Here is a 17014-nt window from a genome sequence, read left to right on the forward strand (position 1 = left end):
TATTTAGGTTGGAGCAGAGATCCTGCTCGTGTGTAAGGATCATATAAGACCAAGTGAACCTGTAAAGTTCTATGGATTTCTGTTTTAAGATGACTTTCCTCATGAATATCATCATCACAGACACACGTGAGACAAGACCTAAATCTTCCATTAACAACACGATTTATGTATGGAAACTTTCAGTATAGCTTCAGCGTTATCAATAGAGGCCGATGGTTGATGATCAGAGATGAGCAAGGGTTGATGATCAGGGATGAGCCAGGGTTGATGATCAGGGATGAGCCAGGGTTGATGATCAGAGATGAGCCAGGATTGATGATCAGGGATGAGCCAGGGTTGATGATCAGAGATGAACCAGGGTTGATGATTAGAGATGAGCCAGGGTTGATGATCAAAGATGAGCCAGGGTTGATGATCAGAGATGAGCCAGGGTTGATGATCAGGGATGAGCCAGGGTTGATGATCAGGGATGAGCCAGGGTTGATGATCAGGGATGAGTCAGGGTTGATGATCAGGGATGAGTCAGGGTTGATGATCAGAGATGAGTCAGGGTTGATGATCAGAGATGAGCCAGGGTTGATGATCAGAGATGAGCCAGGATTGATGATCAGGGATGAGCCAGGGTTGATGATCAGAGATGAGCCAGGGTTGATGATCAGAGATGAGCCAGGGTTGATGATCAGAGATGAGTCAGGGTTGATGATCAGAGATGAGTCAGGGTTGATGATCAGAGATGAGTCAGGGTTGATGATCAAATGAAATATATTCTGCTACAGCCAAAGACAATGTGAGTCTGATGATTCACAATAATAACATAATTTAGAGAACGTATCGTGGTCTCTTACCAGAAGTTATCGTGATCTCTTACGAGAACTTATCATGGTGTCTTTAGAGAACTTATGGTCTTTTAGAGAATGTATTGTGGTCTCTTTAAAAAACTTGTTTTGGCCTTTTTAGAGAACATATCGTGGTCTCTTTAGAAAACTTGTCGTGTTCTCTGTAGAGAAAGTATCGTGGTTTCTTTAGAGAACTTGCTGTGGTATCTTCAGATCCTCAGTATGAACTAAGGTACGACACTCCTTGTTTTCTGTGAACTGTATGACGTATTTCATCTTGACCCGTTCAAGCAAATATGAAATATTAAACATTTGTCTTTTTTATTAAGCTTCCAACATGAGGACTGAATAACACAACACACCATCTGTCGTGAAGACAAGCATCTCCAAACCAGGTGATAAGAGACCATCCCCCAGAAACATATATATATATATATATATATATATATATATATATATATATATATATATATATATATATATATATATATATATATATATACATATATATATATATATATATATATATATATATATATATATATATATATATATATATATATATATATATATATATATATATGGGGCCTTTGTTGTCTTTTCCTAGCGCTACCTCGCACACATGAGGGGGGAGGGGGATCTTATTTCATGTGTGGCGAGGTGGCGATGGGAATGAATAAAGGCAGACAGTGTGACTTGTGTGCATGTGCATATATGTATGTGTCTGTGTGTGTATATATATGTGTACATTGAGATGTATGGGTATGTATATTTGCGTGTGTGGACGTGTATGTATATACATGTGTATGTGGGTGGGTTGGGCCATTCACTCGTCTGTTTCCTTGCGCTACCTCGCTAACACGGGAGACAGCGACAAACTATAATAAGATAAAACAAATACATATATATATATGTATATATACCATAGCCTGAGCCAAAGGAGGCTGAACAGTTGGGTTGACCGTGGACGGACTGCCGCAACCAGGATTCGAACCTGTGCGTTCGACCCTGGGTGGCCCACAAATACGTCATAGTTAGGAACACTAACCGCTGCTCCACAGAAGTCTCTAGTATCTCTCTGCACCGTGGGTCTCTTTCCCAGCTCTCTCTCTCTCTCTCTCTCTCTCTCTCTCTCTCTCTCTCTCTCTCTCTCTCTCTCTCTCTCTCTCAGCCCCTTGTTCCCCCCCCCCCCTCCCCACCCTCCTGTTCACACAGAACACAAGACCCCTACAGCTCGAAGCAGCTATAGGGCTCTCATCATGCGTCTGACTTTAGCGACGCGTGTCCGCTGTTGTAGAATGACTGTAACACCTGATGTTGGCTGCTGTATGTTCTATCTGTAGCAGCAATTGCTATCTATCATACTTGTGACTACAGCGGCAGTTGCTGGCTGCTGTATTTTTTGGCTGTAGCAAGAGATGCTGCCTGTTGTATTTACGGCATGTAGTTGATGTAGTGTGGCTGTAGTGACAGATGATGGCTGTTAAGAGGGGCAGAGACAGACATCATAACGGCCGACCTTTGACTTGCCATTAACCACACAGTAATCATGTGTCGCAGCAGCCCGTCCAATGTTAAGTGGTCTAGTATATTTATGGGGCACACCAGCAGCCAGCTGTCGCCAGTAGCAACCCAAGTCGTATGTACAGAAGAGGGAGTGTAAACCAGCACTACGGCGGAGGGTAAGTGGGTCATGTTTCCAGGTCAGACTGGTGGAAGTGATATGTCGGATTGCTCAAGGACTCGAATCTGTCTTATGTATATACAATGCTAACCAACCCAGACGTGAGAGCAGTGCTTCATACAAGACCGGGGCAACTGCTCGGGGGAGACGAATTTGCGGCACCTAAGCACGACTCGCAGTTTCATAGAGGCAAACTCAACTATACGGGTAATGGTAGTAGTGCAAGTCCATCAAAGACGAGGAGACTGTGAGGAGGGTTTAGAAAAAGAGATCAGCAGAAATTGGGTTACAAATGCATTAAGCTCAACCAGGTTAGGTTTTCCTGAGTGGTATGTCCTGGAGGACGGAGTGGATCGGAAGGAAGTGGAGGAATGGAAAGGTGAGTCATGAGCGTATGATGCGTCTGGTCATCTGTTGAAGAAAGAAACTGATGGTTACATGAAGAGAGAGTAGAGACGTTAGAACCCTTGGGAACACCACTGTTGATAGAGAAAGAAGGAGAGGTTAATCCGCCGAGGGTTACGAAGACTAAGGGAGGAAAGCCCCAACAGGAGAGCTTGAAGATAAGACGCTGGTGCTATACCCTGTCGAAGAGGATTCTTCTGAGATGGTGACCAAACATAAGTACCACAGGAAGGGTTATCACTGGTGGATCTTGCCCAGCAACAGCCACAGTTATGATCAGATTAGACACTGAGATTCAAGAAGTTTAAGGATGCACGAGTTGAAAATAGATTCAGAGAATTAGGAAACACTAAAGGCAAAGCAATAGGAGGACAGTAGGAAAGTTAGTACGGTCTCTAGGACAAGCTCAACCAATGTAAGTTTATAAAAAGTGAGTTTCCAGTTCATGAAGTGGGTGATCATTTTTCCCAGTTCGAGTATAGTGGGCAGTCCAGTGCCCGGTCATAAACGGTATGACCTGCACAAGTGTAAGGAAGACCAACCCTCCGTGAGGAAGATCGCCCAGTGAGGCAGGTGTTGACTGTTATTACTACATCAGGAACATCTTCAATCAGACTTTGAGGTCTACTCTCTCGCTGAAAAGGGTGGTTAATCTGATAGTGCTTTTGACTAAAATACATTTCGTACAAATCCTGATTTATGATAATAATCATGTGGATTAATACATTACGTAATGCTGGTCTTGTCGGTTGAATATTACAAATACAACATTCTACAACTTAAAATAGATCCAATACCAATTGATCTTTTCAGTAGAAAACTGAAGTACAGCATTAAGTGTATGTTACCATTCGCAGAAATTCAAAAAGGATATAAAAATGTGAACATATGATACAAACAATCTACGTGTGTGGAGGTGTTTGACACGCCAGCAGTCTGTGGTGCGTCGACTTGTTATATTCATCTTCCGTCAGCATGTTAGTGCCTCACATATCATACGTCATTAAAGTTTTTGCAGATCACTACAGTGATGATTCCAACGTGTTGCTATACTCCTGTAGCAAGTTCAGGTTTTTCTGACAGTACTTCATGATTAATCCAACTGAAACCCATGTCATACAGTTGCCACAAAATCTTATTCAGAGCTGAGTTACTCCTTGTTTCCCAAGACAATACCTACAGTGAAGGTGGTAATGGTGCACCCTTGATGGTGAGGGTCAGGTGGAACGGTTAGTGCGCAGGCTAAGGAGAGGGTAAATGGCTTCCATTATTTGTAATCGGTTGATATCTGTGCTGTACTTAAGACTCTTTGTATTTTGTAGTAGCTGCTGTCTCGTCAGAACTCTGGTGTGATGGTTTCCTATGTAAATTTTCCCTGTCCAACTCTGTAGAGGTCATACTGATGTAGTCTACATGATCTGGAAGTGTGCAGCATTCATTATTGCAAGTGAATTGATGAATCACATTGGTAGCCTTTGATAAGTTCATATCTTTATTTTTCTTTCATCAAAAGTTTACTAACTTCATGCCTCTTGTAGTTTACAAACATATCTAATCTATCTTTTAAGTTTTGGTAGTTGATGTTTTGCTAAAGTAAACTTTTCATATTTTCTTATTTGTTTCATATGTATAACTCATTTGTTTTTGTAGTACATGTTGAAGATTTTCTCTGGTTCATCTATCTGTTCTTCCTCGGTGGCCTTAGACAGAAATGCTTCAACTTTATCATCAGTGAAACTATTTCAGTAGCCATTGTTGATGAGTGCTTGTTTGATTCGAATCATTTCTTGGTGGAACAGAGACCAATCTGGAGTTCCTGTAGCCTCGAAAGAAGTCTGCCCTGATAATCCCATGTTTACATTTACTTCAAAGAGTGGGACAGCTTCCTAAATTTGTCGTCTTCGCTTACACATTTGTGATATTTTTGGGTCGTCTCCTACAGCATCTGGGAAGGATAGTTTGTTGACTTCATACGTAAACTTTGACTTCGTTACCATGTTTCAGTTTGCGTCAAGTGCAGCCGCGTGTGTGGGATTACTGTTTGTGTGTTATGAGGAAAGAGTTTTACACTCGTGTTGCCCCATCTCTTAACCCTGCATATATGAACTATGTCTTTACTCCTATGTATGTACACACACACACACACACACACACACACACACACACACACTTACATCAACTTAAGCCATGTGCCCATTTACTGACCAGACCTGATGGGAGGATGAACATCAAGATCGGGTGTGGGCCAACTGCCATCTGGATTGGAATCCATATCGGTTCGACCTCGGGTTGATCCGCGCTGGATCATGGTCAGTAACACTAACCACTCTGTGTGTGTGTGTGTGTGTGTGTGTGTGTGTGTGTGTGTGTGTGTGTATAAGTGTGCGTGTGCGTGCGTGTGTGTGGCGTGATGAGTTTCACTAAAACATTACCTTCTGAAACATGTTTTCCTGTCCTGTTGTGGTGCACATGTCTGGTGCAGGAACGTCAGAGTGTACTGCGCCTCAACACCGTACACAGAACCTTGCTACACTGTAGATATGTAAGCTAACACTGTACACATGTGTACCTACACACACACACACACACTACACTAGACCTTTACTGTCAGTATGTTCTGAGTGAGAAATATTAGCCCGTACTACATTTTCTTCTCTGATAATTAATCATAACAACGTAATACAAGCTAATAACTTTTGGCAACTAATAACCTTCACACACTCGCATAATAAATTGATTAATGATGGAAATCTGAGGTCCACTTCATCCAAAACTGCTTACATATTTTTTTTCAGGTTATATAATGCTCACTTGACGACACACATAAGTTTACATATAGGTTAATTTTTCTTTTCTTTTCTATTCTTTTTTTTTCTACGTTTGAGGCTCCAGCCAAGGACAAAAGTCCACATTAAGGCCGGGCCTACATGAAAATATAGAAAGTATTATGAAAGGGGAAAAGAAGAGACAAGGGAAAGTATTTTACAAATTTTGGAGGAAGTGAAAGACGTGTCTTTTAAAATGTGCCATGTCATAGTTGTAGGAAAGACATGAGAGGGTAGGAGAGTCCCAAAGCTTTGACGTGTAGGGAAAGAAACAGTTATCGAAACGGCTCACCCTTGAGTTACCAACAGCCACACAGAAATCATGTGACGCAGCAGTTTGCTGAGCATTGCGTGATCTAACTAGTGGTGGGGGCACACAAGCAGCCAGCTCTCGGGAGCAAAAACCAAAATAATACCTATGTAAGAGGGAAAGTGAACCAACATTGCGGCGTAGGGCAAGGGGATCAGATTTTAATGATACCCTGGGAGAGTTTATAAGTCGGACCGTTTTCTACTCAGCTCTGTTAAGTAAGCAGACATAGCTAGAACCACCCCAAATTAGAGAGCAGTGCTCCATACAAGGACAAATCAATCCCTTGTATAAACGGAGCAACTGTTCTGAAAAAAAGAAATTTCGACATCTAGACAGGACACCCAATCTCTTGAAAGCAGGCTTAGCTATTTCCATAATGTAAGATTCTTAAGAAAGAGTGGAAGTTACAGTAACACCAAGTATGTTCACTGAGTCAAGAGGCGGAATTACTGAACTGTCAAAGGAGGCAGGAAAGTTGTGAGGAGCTTTCGATAGAGATAGGCAGAAACTGGGTCTTGGAGACATTAAACGTAATCAGATTTCGTATACCCCACTGAGTTATCTCATCCACGTCTGTGAGTTTATTGAAGAAGTTGTGTCATGACGAGATGCAGATCGAGTAAGAGAAGAAAGAGCAGATTTGGAGGATGTGGAGGAATGCAACGTTAAGTCGTCGGTGTATGAGCATATATGAATATTTGTGGAAGGATGGAAATCGTTGATACTAATGAGAAAAAGTGTAGGAGACAGGACAGTACTTTGAGGGACACCAATGTTTATAAAGAAATGGGAAGCTGAAAGAGATCGGCCAGAGGGGAAGCTAGATATGAAGGAGCAAAGTGAGGAAGGGTAACCAAAAGAGGGGAGCTTAGAGATGAGACCCCTATGCCACACTCTGTCAAAAGCATTGGATACGTGAAAGGTGAATACCTATGATTCTCCAAAATCTTTCAGACATTTGTAAGATAGAAAAGAATATTACCAATGATGTTCAAATGTCTCTGGATATGGGAGTTAAGGAGGGATTCAAATGCTTTGGAAATGGTAGAAGTCAAAGCAACAGGACGAAAGCTTAGTGTTCAGAACGGTCACACTTCTTAGGGAAGGAATGTATCAACGCATTCTTCCAAGAAGAAGGAAAAGTTCTGGATTTTAATAAGAAGCGGAACAGACGAGCAAGCACAGGTGCAAGTTCAGAGGCACACTCTTTCAGGACACGGGGATGGATGCCTAGGACCATAAGCCTTGCTTGTGTCCAGAGAAAGAAGAGGTTTTCGGACTGTCCGAAAAGAGTTTACGGAAGAGGCATAGGATTAGTAAGAGGAGCATTAGGGGGTGAAGGAATGTTAGTCATCCAAGGTGGAGTTACAGTAGAAACGGGATACAAAGAAACTTGCTTTGTCTACGGGAGAGACAGCTATGGTACCGTCAGAATGGAAAAAAGGAGGAAACGTAGAGTGATAGAAGCCGTTATTGATGTCTTTAGCTAAAGACCAGAAAGACCTATCAGTGGATGACGAGGAGAGGTTATCGTACTTCCTTTGAATAAAGGAACGGTTTGCCTAACGATAAAGTGCTTGTAGTGATTACGAGCAGTGATAAATACTGAATGGGAGACAGAGGAAGAAGAGTTATTTCAAGCTCGACATGCCTGTATCTTTGCCTGAATGGTCTCAGACCAGGATCAGTTAAACCATGGACTGGAAGAAGGGGTCGTCCTGGAGGAAGAGTGGATATATGCTTCCATTCCCGCAAAAATAACCTCTGCTTGCGTTTGGTGGAGACAGAGGCATCACCATATAAGAGATTTATTCATCCAAGGAAATTCAGAAAAGAAGTTACGTAATCCAGTCTAGTCAGCTTTGTTCAGGAGCCAATATTTACGTTTAGAAGGAGCTGCTAGAGGGGGAGGTGCCGTAAAAATAGATATATTTATGAGAATCACATGAAACAATTGGAGTCGAGATTTTGTAGCACGAAGGATTGAAAGAGAAAAACAAATCCAGAATGTCAGAAGAGTGGTCACAGCGGTCAGATATATGGGCAGAGCGGGAGATAATTTGCTCTACATCAGTGAGAATGGAGAACGTGAGGGCCTCAATCCCCCGCCATCAGTATGGGAGAAATTCAACCATTCCCTGTGGTGAACGTTGAAATCCTTTAAGTTGAGGATCTTGGCTTTCGGATGAAAGGAAGCCACAGTCTCATGGCAGGAGTACTGATAGTCGAAGAAAGATATAACATTTGTAGAAATAAAAGAGCAATACGTGAAACAGGTAAAGCGTGTTAGTTGGAAGACAGACCTTGAGCCACATAACATCAAAGTTTGGGGACTCAGGGTCCTTGAGGCGTGCGACGGGTGTGTTGATGTTGGGATAAGCACAAACACCACCCCTGAACCAGAACCATGAGTGAAGATTATAGCTGGATATAAAAAAAAGCTAGTGAGAACATCATTAGACAACTGTGTCTAAGAGATAAGTAAGATTTTACGAGTGGTACCAGACAGATGGTGTTCAACAGAGGTGAGGTTACTAGAGGCCAGGAATGTTGGTATAGTGAAGAGAAAATGAGGAAGGTCTATTAGAGAGGGAAAGGTAGTGGGAGAGGCCGGTACTAGTACTGCCAGAGCCCTCCCTCTCCTTAGCAGTGGAGTCAGGCGGGAACCCAGAGATTCTTAGCACCCCATGATGCCATTGGATTAGGGGACATGAATAGGCTTGTTGAAGTCTATCATGATCACATATAAACACGATTGTGCAGACAAGAGATGGCAAGAGAACTTATGAGAAGAAAACAATCGAGATTTGAGCAGGTGTATGGTGCTTGTGAGGAGATTTTAGGTCGAGCCTGGGAGTCTCGTTTTCATGAGAGAGAAAGTAAGACCAGCAAACCTCACAAGGAGAATGTAAGATGGTTCCGTGCACCACTTTAACCTTCCTCACTTAACGACAAACTTAAAAAGCCTATATATGGGTCACTTGACGAGATACTTTTAAAGCTTACTTAAGGGTCACTTCATGACAGACTTATAAGTCACTTAAAGATTGACATATAAATCTTATATGAGTGTCGTTTCTCGACATACCTATAAAGCTTACATAAGGGTTACTTCACGACAAACTTATAAGACTTATATATATGGGTCATTTCACAAAAGACTTACAAAATTTATGCAAGGGTCACCTAACAACGGTCTTATAAAGTTTCCATAAGGGTCACTTGACCAGAGACCTGTAAAACAAGTACAATGTCAAAGATCAGACACGAGATTCTTTGGTAATATGTTCACTTTTTCTTCAGTTTACATTGACCTACCTTGTATACTGTCCAGAAACTGCATTACTGGTTCTACACGTAACATGAGGTTATGTAGCACAGCTGTACACGTAACATGAGGTATGTTGTATTGACTCTATACGTAACATGTTATGTAGTACTGGCTCTACACGTAACATGAGGTTATGTAGTACTGGTTCTACACGTAACATGAGGTTATGTAGCGCTGGTTCTACACGTAACATGAGGTTATTTTGTACTGGTTCTACACGCACCATAAGGGTATGTAGTGTTGGTTTTCCACGAAACATGAGGTCATGTAGTGCTGGTTCTACACGTAACATGAAGTTATGTAGTACTGGTTCTACACGTAAAATGAAGCTATGTAGTGCTGGTTCCACACGTAACATTAGGTTATTTTGTACTGGTTCTACACGTAACATGATATTATGTAGTGCTGGTTCTACACGTAACATGATGTTATGTAGTACTGGTTCGGCACGTAAAATGACGATGGTTTTAGTACTGGTTCTACACGTAACATGGCGAAGTTATTTAGTGCTGGTTCTAGACGTAAAATGACGAGGTTTTATAGTATTGGTTCTACATGGAACATGAGGTTATGTAGTACTGATTCTACACGGAACATGAAGTTATGTTGTACTGGTTCTACACGTAACATAAGGTTATGTAGTACTGTTTCTACAAGTAACATGAGGTTATGTAGGATTGGTTCTACATGTAACATGATGAGGTTATGTAGTACTGGTTCTACAAGTAACATGAGCTTATGTAGTACTGGTTCTTCATGTAACATGGCGAGGTTATGTAGTACCGGTTCAATATGTAACATGGTGATGTTATGTAGTACTGGTTCTGCACATAACATGAGGTTATGTAGTGCTGGTTCTACACGTAACATGAGGTTATGTAGTACTGTTTCTACAAGTAACATGAGGTTATGTAGTACTGGTTCTTCATGTAACATGGCGAGGTTATGTAGTACCGGTTCAATATGTAACATGGTGATGTTATGTAGTACTGGTTCTGCACATAACATGAGGTTATGTAGTACTGGTTCTACACGTAACATATGGTTATGTAGTACTGGATCAACAAGTAACATGAGGTTATGGAGTATTGGTTCTACATGTAACATGACAAGGTTATGTAGTACTGTTTCTACACGTAACATGAGGTTATGTAGTAAAACGGATTAGGTTTTGTGTCCTTGTTTTCGTATTGCAGGTGCATAAGTGTGTGTGTGTGTGTGTGTGTGTGTGTGTGTGTGTGTGTGTGTGTGTGTGTGTGTGTGTGTGTGTGTGTGTGTGTGCGTGTGCGTGTGCGTGTGTGTGTGTATACCATTTTTTTTCAGCACAGGAAAAGAGTTTTACACTCGTAAGGCCCATATTTTGAACCTTTTGCTTGCGATAGATAAGATTTTGGCTGAAGTAGCCCGTAACACTTACCGCAAGAAGATCTTGTGACAAAAAAAAAGATGTGCGAGATAAGAAATAGTATCTTACATTATCTCAGAAATATAATTATCTTAGGTTATTTTTTTTTTTTTTTTTTTTGCTGACTTTTATGTCGTGGTATCTTGTGGAGCAGTTGGTCCCACTTTCCAAGAGTTGCTCAATATCATCATGATTAAATCCACTAATGGCCTCGTTATCATGTCGTCGTTTGATGAATTGTTGTTGCTCGATGTGAGTTGGTCTAGGGCTTGTGACAGCACGTAACATGTGAGTAGGTCTAGGGCTTGTGACAGCACGTAACATGTGAGCAGGTCTAGGTCTTGTGACACGTACCACCCATTAGCTCACGTTTATATTTCCTTAGCCACTAACGTCTAACACTTCGAGTTGGAAGATCAAATTGGTTGGAAAGACACTAGATAACGATTTAGTGTATTTACCAGATGTACCTCCGGAATATCTCCTTATGCTAGTACTTGAGAGTGATGTTGATGTTGTGAAGATATAGTGTGTTTCCAAGTTAAACATTGCAATGAACTTTTCCAGCGATAACTCAGGCATTATAACCACACCATGAATCCTGTTTGGTAATATATTTCTCTGGTTCATATCTTGTAATCTGGTGGCCACATATCCGGGCTGATACCTGTGTTCCCTGTCTCCATCATTTCACATCTAGTTTGGTAAGGTTTCCCTAGCCATTCATCAGACCAGACCAATGACAAAGACTGTCCCAGTTCCTTTGTATGTCGTCGCAATCACGAATTTAATCATCCCTCAAGGTCCTTAGGCACAATTCGCGATCCTCTGTGATGTTAGTTAGATGATACAGGAATACCAATCCCTGGGGATAGGGGAGAAAGAATACTTCCCACGCATTCCCCGCGTGTCGTAAGAGGCGACGAAAGGGGACGGGAGCGGGGAGCTAGAAACCCTCCACTCCTTGTATTCAAACTTTTCAAAAGGGGAAACAGAAGAAGGAGTCACGCAGGGAGTGCTCATCCTCCTCGAAGGCTCAGATTGGGGTGTCTAAATGTGTGTGGATGTAACCAAGATGAGAAAAGAGGAGAGATATGTAGTATGTCTGAGGAGAGGAACCTGGAAGTTTTGGCTCTGAGTAAAACGAAGCTCAAGGGTAAAGGGGAAGAGTGGTTTGTGAATGTTTGGGGAGTAAAGGCAGGGGTTGGTGAGAAGACAAGAGCAAAGGAAGGAGTAGCACTACTCCTGAAACAGGAGTAGTGGGAGTATGTGATAGAGTGTAAGAAAGTAAACTCTAGATTGATATGGGTAAAACAGAAAGTGGATGGAGAGAGAGGGGTGATTATTGGTGCATATGCAGCTGGGCATGAGAAGACAGATCATGAGAGGCAAGTGTTTGGGAGCAGCTGAGAGTGTGTGTTAGTAGTTTTGATGCACGAGACCGGTTATAGTGATGGGTGATTTGAATGCAAAGGCGAGTAACGTGCTAGTTGAGGGAATAATTGGTGTACATGGGGTGTTCAGTGTTGTAAATGGAAATGGTGAAGAGCTTATAGACTTGTGCTGAAAAAGGACTGGTGATTGGGAATACCTGGTTTGAAAAGAGAGATATACAAAAGTATACGTATGTAAGTAGGAGAGATGGCCAGAGATAGTTAGTGAATTACGTGTTAATTGATAGGCGTGTGAAAGAGACTTCTGGATGTTAATGTGCTGAGAGGTGCAACTGGAGGAATGTCTGATCATTATCTTGTCGAGGCGAAGGTGAAGATTTGTAGAGGTTTTCAGAAAAGAAGAGAAAATGTTGGGATGAAGAAAGTGGTGAGAGTAAGTGAGCTTGGGAAGGAGACTTGTGTGAGGAAGTACCAGGGGAGACTGAGTGCAGAATGGAAAAAGGTGAGAGCAAAGGACGTAAGGGGAGTGGGGGAGGAATGGGATGTATTCAGGGAAGCAGTGATGGCTTGCACAAAAGTTGCTTGTGGCATGAGAAACGTGGGAGGTGGGCAGATTAGAAAGGGTAGTGAGTGGTGGGATGAAGAAGTAAGATTATTAGTGGGAGAGAAGAGAGGCGTTTGGACGATTTTTGCAGGGAAATAGTGCAAATGACTGGGAGATGAATGAAAGAAAGAGGCCAAGAAAGAGGTACAAGAGGTGAAAAAGAGGGCAAATGAGAGTTGGGGTGAGAGAGTATCATTAAATTTTAGGAGAATAAAAAGATGCTTTGGAAGGAGGTAAATAAAGTGCGTAAGACATGAGAACAAATGGGAACATCGTTGAAGGGGGCTAATGGGGAGGTAATAACAAGTAGTGGTGATGTGAGAAGATGGAATGAGCATTTTGAGGGTCTGTTGAATTTTCTAAGTGATAGAGTGAACATAGGGTGTTTTGGTCGAGGTGGTGTGCGAAGTGAGAGGGTCAGGAAAATGATTTGGTAAACAGAGAAGAGGTAGTGAAAGCTTTGCGAAAGACTAAATCCGGCATGGCGGCGGGTTTGGATGGTACTGCAGTGGAATTTATTAAAAAAAGGGGGTGACTGTGTTGTTGGCTGGTTGGTGAGGATATTCAATGTATGTGTGGCTCATGGTGAAGTGCCTGAGGATTGGCAGAATGCATGCATAGTACCATTGTACAAAGGCAAAGGGGATAAAGGTGAATGTTCAAATTACAGAGGTATAAGTTTGCTGAGTATTACCGGGAAATCATATGGGAGGGTATTGATTGAGAGGGTGAAGGCATGTACAGAGCATCAGATTGGGGAAGAACAGTGTGGTTTCAGAAGTGGTAGAGGATGTGTGGATCAGGTGTTTGCTTTGAAGAATAGATGTGAGAAATACTTGGAAATACAAATGGATTTGTATGATAGACTTGACAGAGATACTCTGTGGAAGGTATTAAGAGTATATAGTGTGGGAGGCAAGTTGCTAGAAGCAGTGAAATGTTTTCATCGAGGATGTAAGGCATGTGTATGAGTAGGAAGAGAGGAAAGTGATTGGTTTTCAGCGAATGTCGGTTTGCGGTAGGGGTGTGTGATGCCTCCATGGTTGTTTAATTTGTTTATGGATGGGGTTGCTAGGGAGGTGAATGCAAGCGTTTTGGAAAGAGGGGCATGTATGCAGCCGTTGTGGATGAGAGAGCTTAGGAAGTGAGTCAGTTATTCGCTAATGATACAGCGCTGGTGGCTGATTCGGGTGAGAAATTGCAGAAGTTGGTGACTGAGTTTGGTAAAGTGTGTGAAAGAAGAAAGCTGAGAGTAAATGTGAATAAGAGCAAGGTTATTAGGTACAGTACGGTTGAGGGACAATTGGGAGGTAAGTTTGAACGGAGAAAAACTGGAGGAAGTGAAGTGTTTTAGATATCTGGGAGTGGATTTGGCAGCGGATGGAACGATGGAAGCGGAAGTGAATCATAGGGTGGGGGAGGGGGCGAAAGTTCTGGGAGCGTTGAAAAATGTGTGGTAGGCGAGAACATTATCTCGGAAAGCAAAAATAGATATGTTTGAAGGAATAGTGGTTCCAACAATGTTATATGGTAGTGAGGCGTGGGCTATAGATAGGGTTGTGCGGAGGAGGGTGGATGTGTTGGAAATTAGATGTTTGAGGACAATACGTGGTGTGAGATGGGTTGATCAAATAAGTAATGAAAGGGTAAGAGAGATGAGTGGTAATAAAAAGTGTGGTTGAGAGAGCAGAAGAGGGTGTATTGAAATGGTTTTGTTACATGAAGAGAATGAGTGAGAAAAGATTGACAAAGAGGATATGTGTGTCAGAGGTGGATGGAACGAGGAGAAGTGGGAGACCAAGTTGGAGGTGGAAGGATGGAGTGAAAAAGATTTTGAGCGACCGGGGCCTGAACATGCAGGAGGATGAAAGGCGTACAAGGAATGGAGTGAATTGGAACGATGTGGTGTACCGGAGTCGACTTGCTGTTAATGGATTGAACCAGGGCATGTGAAGCGACTGGGGTAAACCATGGAAAGTTTTGTGGGGCCTGGATGTGGAAAGGGAGCTGTGGTTTTGGTGCATTACACATGACAGCTAGAGACTGAGTGTGAACGAATGTGGCCTTTGTTGTCTTTTCCTAGCGCTACCTCACGCGCATGTGGCGGAGGGGGTTGTCATTTCATGTGTGGCGGGGTGGCGACGGGAATGAATAAAGGCATCAAGTATGAATTATGTACACGTGTATATATGTATATGTCTATGTATGTATATATATGTGTATACGTTGAAATGTATAGGTATGTATATGTCCCTGTGTAGACGTGTGTGTATATACATGTGTATGTGGGTGGGTTAGACCATTCTTTCGTCTGTTTCCTTGCGCTACCTCGCTAAGCGGGAGACAGCGACAAAGCATGATGAAATAAATGAATAAATGATACTAATGAGACAAGACCCCGCGCCCTGCCCACACCACTACCCACTTCTGTACCGCTTAAGAATATACGTACCTCCAATACGTCTCTTCTGCGTCCTTTCATGTATGGAGGAAGCCGTCTCTCCCCTCTGCCTAGAATTCTAGTATTTTAACAATATAGAATACACCAGCCACACCATACAAAACACCAGCTACACCATACATTACACCAGCCACACCATACAATACACCAGCCACACCATACAATACACCAGCCACACCATACAACTTTTTGCTATTTTCTTTTCCGGAGGTGAATCGCACTCTCCAAGTAAGTCCACCTAATCTTTTGACATTCAAACCGTAGCTTATCGGGGTCTCATCAGGTTACTTCCTTATTTTCTTCGCTCCAGCAGTTGACTGAGGAGTGTTGTCTGTAGTACTGGCCAGTACACTCCCACGTCACCCATCTGGAGTAGAGTCATTACGCATTTTGTTTCTGTTGCTTCGTCCATGATTCTCCATCTAGCTTCCTTAACGGCTCGTCAATAGCTTCATCTCACTCTTGAACACGTGAAACACCTTCACAGTACGTCCGCCTCAGTAAGCGGTCCCTGTGTGTCCTTTCTGAATTACAGTTCTTGAACTGGCCGTCCATATCTGACATCTTCACTGTAGTGCTTGTTGGTTGTTCATTGGTCTTGTCCGAAAGTTTATAGTGATGCTGGTTCCAAACAAAGCCTTTCAACACCACCCACGTATCCATCCCGCCTCTCTCACTCTTCCCACGTGACTCATCTCTCCCCACCTCCTCCTCTGCTCTTACTCAGGTTCAGGCATTAGCCTTCCTGTTGTATGATCTTTAATTTGTTCACCTCGACACACTTTCCTCTCTTGTATCTCCTAGTGTATGTGTGTTGTGGAGCTACGTAACTTTTAATTACCTACTTTCGCTATACTGAAAGGGAGATTTATACTCGTGGGTCCCCATCTATTAAACTGTTAAGGCTATCATACAGCTACTTAAATTTCTGTATGTTCTCTAATTGCATATTTCATTTTAATCATCCACCATCCGTATAATACAAAAGTAATTTCCAATATCTTTCTTAATATGTCTAGCTTAATTTCACGTTACGTCTTCTGGTTGTTCTATCCCTACATCTCTCGAAGAAAGTGTTCACTGTCCACGTCATCGATCTGTTTTAGAAGCTTATGAGCTGTGATCAGGTCACCCCTCTCTCTTCTCTCTTCTTCAGTGAGCAAATCTAGTCTCTAACCTTTCTCTGTAACTCAACTCACCTAATTCTGATTCCACCTTTGTTGCTATCATCTTAACCTTCTCTATTAGCTCTGTTTGCTTCTGTAGATGCAGTTACTAAGCTTGAGAAGCAATTTCTTGTTTTGGCTTTATATGTGTTTGAACAGTTAGATAAATGAGTTCTAATCCTTTGACCTGAAGGCAATTTAATGTTCGCTAAAAGACATTTGGTCTTATGAACGTTGTCGACCCCCAGGTCTTTCTCACACACTGGTACCTGCAGCTTGTTTCCTGTTACATGATAAGCATATCAAGGCCCGTGTGTGTGTGTGTGTGTGTGTGTGTGTGTGTGTGTGTGTGTGTGTGTGTGTGTGTGTGTGTGTGGAACGTTTCTCTTTTCTGATGCCAAGGCATCGCGTTATCCATGTCTAACTCCTACCATTCATTCTACAGGGGTAAGAGGTGGCCGATCTATAACACGAGAATCAAGATTGCATTTTAGATCTTGACAGCTGCAAGACCAACGTTTCAAGGAAGACATATCATAACGTCATATTGTACATTCCTGTTCATTTTCCTTTATGTTAGCTGAGACGGC

At 42.3% G+C, this 17014-nt stretch overlaps 2 protein-coding genes across 5 annotated transcripts in view; one reads left to right on the forward strand and one right to left on the reverse strand.

Annotated features, from left to right (window-relative positions):
• Window positions 1-17014, reverse strand: part of LOC139756866 (solute carrier family 35 member G1) — a 268287-nt gene that overhangs the window by 182184 nt on the left and 69089 nt on the right. The window lies entirely within an intron of this gene.
• Window positions 1-17014, forward strand: part of LOC139756855 (carbohydrate sulfotransferase 6-like) — a 229767-nt gene that overhangs the window by 127399 nt on the left and 85354 nt on the right. The window lies entirely within an intron of this gene.

Source organism: Panulirus ornatus, chromosome 2, assembly GCF_036320965.1.
Source record: "Panulirus ornatus isolate Po-2019 chromosome 2, ASM3632096v1, whole genome shotgun sequence".
NCBI lineage: Eukaryota > Metazoa > Arthropoda > Malacostraca > Decapoda > Palinuridae > Panulirus > Panulirus ornatus.